General features: G+C 48.4%; 1 long non-coding RNA gene across 2 annotated transcripts in view; it reads left to right on the top strand.

Annotated features, from left to right (window-relative positions):
• Positions 1–6,981, top strand: part of LOC121013797 (uncharacterized) — a 9,036-nt gene extending 2,055 nt beyond the window's left edge. Inside the window, exons 2-6 of one of the 2 annotated variants that reach the window (XR_005782929.1) lie at positions 864–881; positions 1,885–1,908; positions 2,327–2,350; positions 3,523–3,546; positions 6,891–6,975. This is a non-coding gene — a long non-coding RNA (uncharacterized LOC121013797). Of the gene's footprint in view, positions 1–863; positions 882–1,884; positions 1,909–2,326; positions 2,351–3,522; positions 3,547–4,377; positions 4,402–6,890 lie in introns of both variants that reach the window. The other variant, XR_005782928.1, reaches the window with a different exon arrangement.
• Positions 6,982–7,820: the final 839 nt, after the last annotated feature.

Below are 7,820 nucleotides of genomic sequence, written 5' to 3'. Positions count from 1 at the left end.
AGACTCCACCAAAAGTCTGCTAGAACTGATACATGAATTCAGCAAAGTTGCAGGATACAAAATCAATGTACAGAAATCAGTTGCATTCTTATACACTAACAATGAAGTAACAGAAAGACAAATAAGGAAACTGATCCCATTCACAATTGCACCAAGAAGCATAAAATACCTAGGAATAAATCTAACCAAAGATGTAAAGGATCTGTATGCTGAAAACTATAGAAAGCTTATGAAGGGAATTGAAGAAGATTTAAAGAAATGGAAAGACATTCCCTGCTCGTGGATTGGAAGAATAAATATTGTCAAAATGTCAATACTACCCAAAGCTATCTACACATTCAATGCAATCCCAATCAAAATTGCACCAGCATTCTTCTCGAAACTAGAACAAGCAATCCTAAAATTCATATGGAACCACAAAAGGCCCCGAATAGCCAAAGTAATTTTGAAGAAGAAGACCAAAGCAGGAGGCATCACAATCCCAGACTTTAGCCTCTACTACAAAGCTGTCATCATCAAGACAGCATGGTATTGGCACAAAAACAGACACATAGACCAATGGAATAGAATAGAAACCCCAGAACTAGACCCACAAACGTATGGCCAACTCATCTTTGACAAAGCAGGAAAGAACATCCAATGGAAAAAAGACAGTCTCTTTAACAAATGGTGCTGGGAGAACTGGACAGCAACATGCAGAAGGTTGAAACTAGACCACTTTCTCACACCATTCACAAAAATAAACTCAAAATGGATAAAGGACCTGAATGTGAGACAGGAAACCATCAAAACCCTAGAGGAGAAAGCAGGAAAAGACCTCTCTGACCTCAGCCGTAGCAATCTCTTACTCGACACATCCCTAGAAGCAGGCATTTCTTAAGGTAAGGGTTTTGGTTAGGATTGCCGTTCATGGTTAGGGTAAGGGATAGGCCATTCCTGCACCCTCCCTTGGAGTGGGAGGGCGTTCACACATGCGCCACGCCCCCCCCCCTCATCTCGGAAGGTGTTCACCAATAGGAACCAGCCCCCTTCAGCGGGGGGGATGTTGATGTATGCACCTGCACCCATCTCATGTGCGTAGGTGTTCACTCATGGACACCACAACCCTTGGCGAGGGAGGGCATTTGTCCATGCGCCATGCCCTCCTTGGCTCAGGAGGTGTTCACGCATGAGCACAGTGCCCCCTTGACTTGGGAAGGTGTTCAGGTATGTGCATGAACCTGCCCCCCCCAGCATGAGAGGGGGTTCATGCATGTGCCTTCCCCCCCTCGGGCGCTGGAGGGGGTCACCTGTGCACAGCACCACTAGTCAGCAAGGGAGTAGTGATGCCACTATTAAATCTGACATTTCATGGACGGCTGTTTTCACTCTCACAGCTGAAGAAGCATGCATCTCTTAAGGTCAGGGGTAGGGTTAGCATTACAGTTAGGGGTTAAGATAAGGGCTAGGTCATGCTTGCTTTCCCCCTTCAGCATGGGAAGACTTCACGCATCACCCTACTATCCTGAGCAAGGGAGAGTGTTCACCCTTTCACCCCAACCCCTGAGAGTGGTAAAATATTGAAGCACGTGCTCCACTCCACTTCCGCTGGGGAGGGCTTTCACACATGTGTAGATCCCCCCCTTCAGGACAGATTGTTCACACATGTGCATGACCACCTGTCAGGTCGGGAGGGTGTTCACTCATGGGCATACCTCACCTCTGCATGGGAGATGGTTCATGCATGTGTCTTGCTCACCTCAGAAGGGAGGGTTTTACGCATGTGCACAGCCCCAGCTTGGTGTGGGAAGACGTCACCCATGCAGAGAGCCACCCTTCAATGAGGGAATAGTGACGCCACTATTAAATGTGACGTTTCATGAATGGTTCTTTTCAATTTCACAGCTGAAGTAGCAGACAACTCTTAAGGTAAGGGTTCGGGTTAGCATTACCATTAACGGTTAGGGTAAGGGTTAGGTCATGCTTCCACACCCACCCCCTCATCTCTAGAGTGTATTCACGCAATAGCACCGCCCCTCAGTGTGGGAGAATATTCATGCATGTGTCCCGCCCCCTTCAGCATGGGAGAGTGTTCACACATGCGCCCCACCCTCGTCAGCTTGGAAGTGCATTCACGCATTCTCACATTTGCACCACCCGTCCCAAGATGAGGGAGGGTGTTGACACATGTGCAATGTCTCCCTCCGCATGGGAGGTGGTTCACACATGCTCCTCACCCCTCGGCGAGGGACGGTGTCACCCATGAACAGTGCCACCCCTTGGAGAGGGAGTACTGTTGCCACTATTAAATGTGACCTTTCATCAATGATTCTTTTCACTTTCACAGCTGAAGAAGCTTGCATCACTTAAGGTAAAGGTTAGGGTTAGCATTACATTTAGGCTTTAGGGTAAAGGTTAGGTCATGCTTGCTCCCCCTCTCTGCATGAGAGGTGTTTCACTAATACTCCCTGCCCCCCTTGGCACCGATGCACACAGACCTCCATCCGTGTAGAAGGGTGTTCTCATGCACAACCCTCCTTGGCGACGTAGGGCATTTGTGCATGCACCCTGACCCATTAGTGTGGGAGTTTGTTCTCGTGTGTGTAAGGCCCCCCTCCTGGTGGAAGGGCGTTCACCCATGTGCACCATCCCCCCACTTTGACATGGGAAGGTGTTGACCTATGTGACTTGACATGTCAGCATGGGAGAATATTCACACATCTGCCCGGCCCCCCTCTGCCCGGGAGGGTGTTCATGCATGCACACAGCCACCAGTCAGTGAGGGATGGTATTCATGCATGCACACAACAACCCCTCCATGAAGGAGGGCATTCACACTTACGCCATGCATCCCTCAACAAGGGAATGGTTCAGGCATGTGCCCCATACCCACTTTGGCATGGGAGGGTGTTGACCTATGCACCTCACCCCCTCAGTGCTGGAGGGTGTTCATAGATGTGCACAGCCCCCATTGTGGCGGAAGTATGTTCACACTTCTGAACAACCCCAGCTAGGGGAGGGATGCCATTCGCACGTGGGCCCCGCCCCATACCACTGGGTGCTGTTCACACATGTGCAGCTCTCCCTACTGGTGGAAGAGTGTTCACACATGCACAAAACTCCTGCTCCAAGAGGTAGGGCATTTCCACATGAGCACAATCCCCATCAGCGAGGGAGGGCATTCATGCATGCTCCTTACCCACTACTACAGGAGGCTGTACAGGCATGTGCACAGCCCCCCCCACTGGTGTATGTTCACGCAAGCACACAGCTCCCCTCAATGAGGGAAGGCATTTACACATGCGCTCCCCTCCCCTGGGCAAGGAAGGGTGTTCAGGCATGTACAGAACCACCACCTCAGCCAGGGAGGTCGTTGGCAAATGCACCCTGCCCCACTTAGCACAGGAGGTGCTTCAGGCTTCCGTCTGGCCCCCTGTCAGCATGTGAATCGGTCACCCATGCACAGCACCACCCCTCTGGGAGGAAGTACTGATGTCACTATTGAATGTGATGTTTCATGAATGGTTCTTTTCGCTTTCACAGCTGAAGAAACACGTATCTCTTAAGGTTATGTTTAGGGTTAACATTACCATCGGTGGTAGAGTAAGGGTTTGATCAAGCTTCCTCCCCCTGGGTATGGATTTCCAAACATTAGCATGTCCACCTTTGGCACGGGAGCGTGTTCAACCATGTGCCCGACCCCACTTTGGCACAGCAGGGTGTTGACCTAGGCCCCCCACCCCCATATTGCAGGAGGTTATTCACGCACACGCACTGCCACCCCTAGGGACAGAAGGGTGTTCACACATGTGCACAAACCCTCTCATTGTAGGATGGTGTTCACGCATGCACCCAGCCCTCTCCACTGGGAGAAAGTTCTCATATGCACCACACCCCCTTGTCATGGCAGGGTGTTCTCGCATACGAACAAGCCCCTCTCTATGAAGGGCGGTGCTTTCGTGCATGTGCCCTGCAACTCTGCGGCCAGGGAGGGTGTTGACGTATGGTCCCCACTCCCCTCACCAGGATGGTGTTCACGCATGTACAAAGCACCCCCCTCCTTGCTGAAGGGGGTTCAGGCATGCCCACAACCCCCGCTCTGTGAGGTAGACCATTTTTACAGGCACACAACCCTCCCTCAGCAAGGGAGAGCGTTCATGCTTGGCCCACTCACCTCGGTGGGAAGGGTGTTCACACATGCACAGAACCCCCCTCAGCGCTGGAGGGCGTTCAAACATGTGCCCCACCCCACTTGACGCCAGAGGTGGTTCAGGATTCTGCCTTGCACCTGGTTGGTGTGTGAGATGGTCACCCATGCACAGTGCCACCTTTTAGGGAGACAGTAGTGTTGTCACTATTAAATGTGATATTTCACAAATTGTTCTTTCACTTTCACAGCTGAAGAAACACACATCTCTTAAGGTAAATGTTAGGGTTGGCACTGACATAAGGGGCAGGGTAAGGCTTAGGTAATACTTCCTCCACCCTGGGTATGAAAGGCTCTCAAGCATTAGCGTTCCCCCCCTTTGGACAGGAAGGGTTTAACACATGTTCTCTCCCACATCAAGGAAGCGGGTCACCATTGCGCCACTGTCCCTGCGATGGAGGGGTGTCACTCATGTTCTCTCCCACACCTCGGCACGGGAGGGGATCATGCATGTGCCCCTTCTGCACCCCTTCATCGGCGATGTAGCCTTGATGTTCCTTTTAGGCCAGACGTATTTTGCACTGCCTCGGCTGCTCAGTGGATTAAGTGTCCCACTTCAGGTCATAGTCTCACGGTTTGTGGTTTCGAACCCTCACTTCACCTCTGTGCTGATGACTCTGAACGTGGAGCCTGCTTCAAATACTGTGTCTCACTCTCTGCCCCTTCCCCACGTGTGTTCTGTCTTTCTCTCTCTCTCAAAAAAGAGTGAAGCTAAAAACATTTTAAAGCAGCTCCATCAGTCTACTTGTCTTCTTGCCCTATTCCCACCTCTTCACGGGAAGGTCCATTTCACCGATTGGAAGAGACAGTAAAACCCTCGTGTGGCCATTCAAATGAGTCACTATTTAGGAAACAAGTGATTATGCTACTTTTCCACGGTCAGGATACCATGGCCATTTCATGAATGTCCCTAGGCAGGTGGGGCCTCTAAAACTAGAAAGGCTAGAGGTGATTTTACTGGTAAGCAGGTGGGGTTTGTGTTCACTGAGTTCCTTTTACTTCGTTTCATCTTTCCTTGATTGCCTATCTGTGTTGGGTCAACAATTGGTTTGATATTGACTTTACAGTTAGGTTATTTTTATCTCATGGTTAACTATCCATGGTTATCCGCTCTGATAGAGCTTAAACAAGTACAAATATTTCGTGTTGCACATACTAGCATTATTGTTTCCTGTGCACCTGCAGCTGTTTCTCCCGGCCCACGGGGAGCAATCACTTCCCATCCAGCATCACCTGCTTTGTTTTCCTATGCCTAGCATTGCACGTGCCGGTGCCTGCAGAACTTCCCTTGTTTCTCTGTCAGCTGAGTCTGAATGGGCTTCCTCTCCCACTCGTCCCTAGTTCTCATCTCTTTAATGGGTGACACACATCGCTGAAGGTCACAGTGAAGTCTCAAACTCCAGTATGTGGATTACGTGGCACCATTTTACAGTCTCACTTGATTACTCCCTTTCTTTGAAAATTACTTCCTTCCTCCTCCCACCATCTGGGCCGCTGCTCACCAGTGTCTGTGTTGGTAGGTCCTCATCCTCTTCCTGTCCCCCATCTGCTTTCCATCTGCCCTTACTCTGGGGTGATCTCAGCCAGCCTCAGGCTTCTATATGCCAGCATCTGGGGCCTCTAAGTCTTTATGTGCTGCCCACAGCTGTTCATGTCTCCAGACACCTGACTCCAGCTGTGCACCACACAGGTGCTGCCCTCCCCAGACTCTGCTACCTCCCTGTAGGCCTCTCCTATTCCCCTCCCCTTTTTTACTGGGCTGCTGCCACACTGGCCCCTCCCTGCTCCCTGAGCTTGTCAGGCACATACTCCTGCTTCAGGTCTTTGCACTCACTTTGCCTCTCTCTGTCGGGGATATACTTCCACGTGCCAGCATGACATACTCCCTCATTTCCGTCATAAGCTTGCTCTCACATGACCTGCTTAGTGGAGTCTCTGCTAGCTCTCTATGTAAAACTGAAAACTGCTCCTTCTCTGACCTGAACACCTGATATCCCTTCCCTGCATTCTTTTTCTTCCTGGCCCTTGGCACCATCTGTTTTTCTTTCTTGCTTGCTGGATGTCGCCTACTGCAGTCCCTGCCAGATTGTTGGCTCCATGGGGTCCAAAGACCAAACTAGCTTTGTTTAGGGCTGGTTCCCTAGGGCCCTCGAACAGTGCATAACTCCAAAGGCTCACACACCATTTGCTGAGCAAGTAAATGTTGGGATTTCATATTATTTTGCTGGGTCCGCCATCACAATGTATCACAGTCTGGGTGGCTTAAGCAACAGAAATTGATTTATTTATTTTCTCACACTTTAGATCAAGGTGTGGCCAGGGTGGGTGTCCTCTCTCCATGACTGGTGGATGACCTCGTTCCCACTGTCTTCACGTGGTCTTCCTTCTGTGTGTGTAGTTTGCCCACTCTCTTCCTATAGGACACCAGTTATCAGATTAGAGTCCCTCCCTGCAAATGAGCTCATTCGACCTCCTCTTTACCTTTCAAGATCTGGTATCCAAGTACAGTCCCATGGGTAGTTAGGTCTTCAATGTATGGATTTTGGGGGCAAATCCATTCCATAACAGTTTCTGTCTGTTGTACCTAGTCACCACCTACATGGTTTATTTTCCTCTATGCCCTTGTCCCCATTATTTGCTCACACAGTGCTAATCCCAGTTTGCCCTTAGCCCAAGTTATAACTCTGTTTATTTATTTGTATAGGCTTGCATCTTCCCTCTACCTCTATACTCCAAGTTCCTGGCTGGCACTGGAATTACATCTTTAGCCAAGACATCATAACCTCCAGGTGAGGTAAGTATGATTATTTTCATTTTGAAAATCAATCTGAAGCTCAAAAGAGAATAGGTTATGTTTCTGAGATCACAGTACTAGTAAGTGCTGTCCTTTGGATAACTTTGTTCTCATGGGCTACAAAGCCCACTTTCTTTCATCTACCACATGTCCCCAAGATGAACAGGGAAAAGCCATACTTCAGCCTGGTATAATATAAGCAATGGTACGTGTAAAGCTGGTGTAACAATTCAGGAAATGGGATTAAGTTTAGTATCTGAGTAATTATACCCGCAGGTTGAATTTCAATATCACATCCTTTTATTTTTTACTGCTGCAATTTCTATTATCCTTAATGATTATATAAATGTATTCTTCCCTTTTCAAAATTTAGCCAGTAAGAATACTGAGAGAGTTTGTTTCCTTTGTAACAGGTCTGAATTATACAATGAATGCATAATGTCAAGATAATAGCTGTTATTTTTTCCTAAAATATAGAGGTAAAGGTCATTGCCTTTGTTGTAAGAGTTTGCCATGTGTTCTTGGTAACACGACTGAGCTGTATTGGTGAAAAACCATCATAGACTTTGAAAGTCAGTTATTAATAGTTAAGAGAGTATCGTTCTTTCTTTGGGTGCAGCTGATTGTTTGAAATAGAACTTAGGATTTTTCTGCATAGATTGTCTATTTCAGAATGAGCTTTGTTTTAAAAAGTATTTTATATTTGCATTCATGCAAGCTGTACCATCATTAATTGACAGGAAAGCAGCTGTTAATAGTTGTCATTTGGACATGTAGATGGAAATCCTAAGGGTCATGGTGTGACTCCTTACGTGTTGAGCTCTGGTTTCATTTGGCATT

Source organism: Herpailurus yagouaroundi, unplaced genomic scaffold (assembly GCF_014898765.1).
Source record: "Herpailurus yagouaroundi ecotype Mexico unplaced genomic scaffold, PumYag 199, whole genome shotgun sequence".
Classification (NCBI taxonomy): Eukaryota; Metazoa; Chordata; class Mammalia; order Carnivora; family Felidae; genus Herpailurus; species Herpailurus yagouaroundi.
This window is presented reverse-complemented; position numbering and strand designations above follow the sequence as displayed.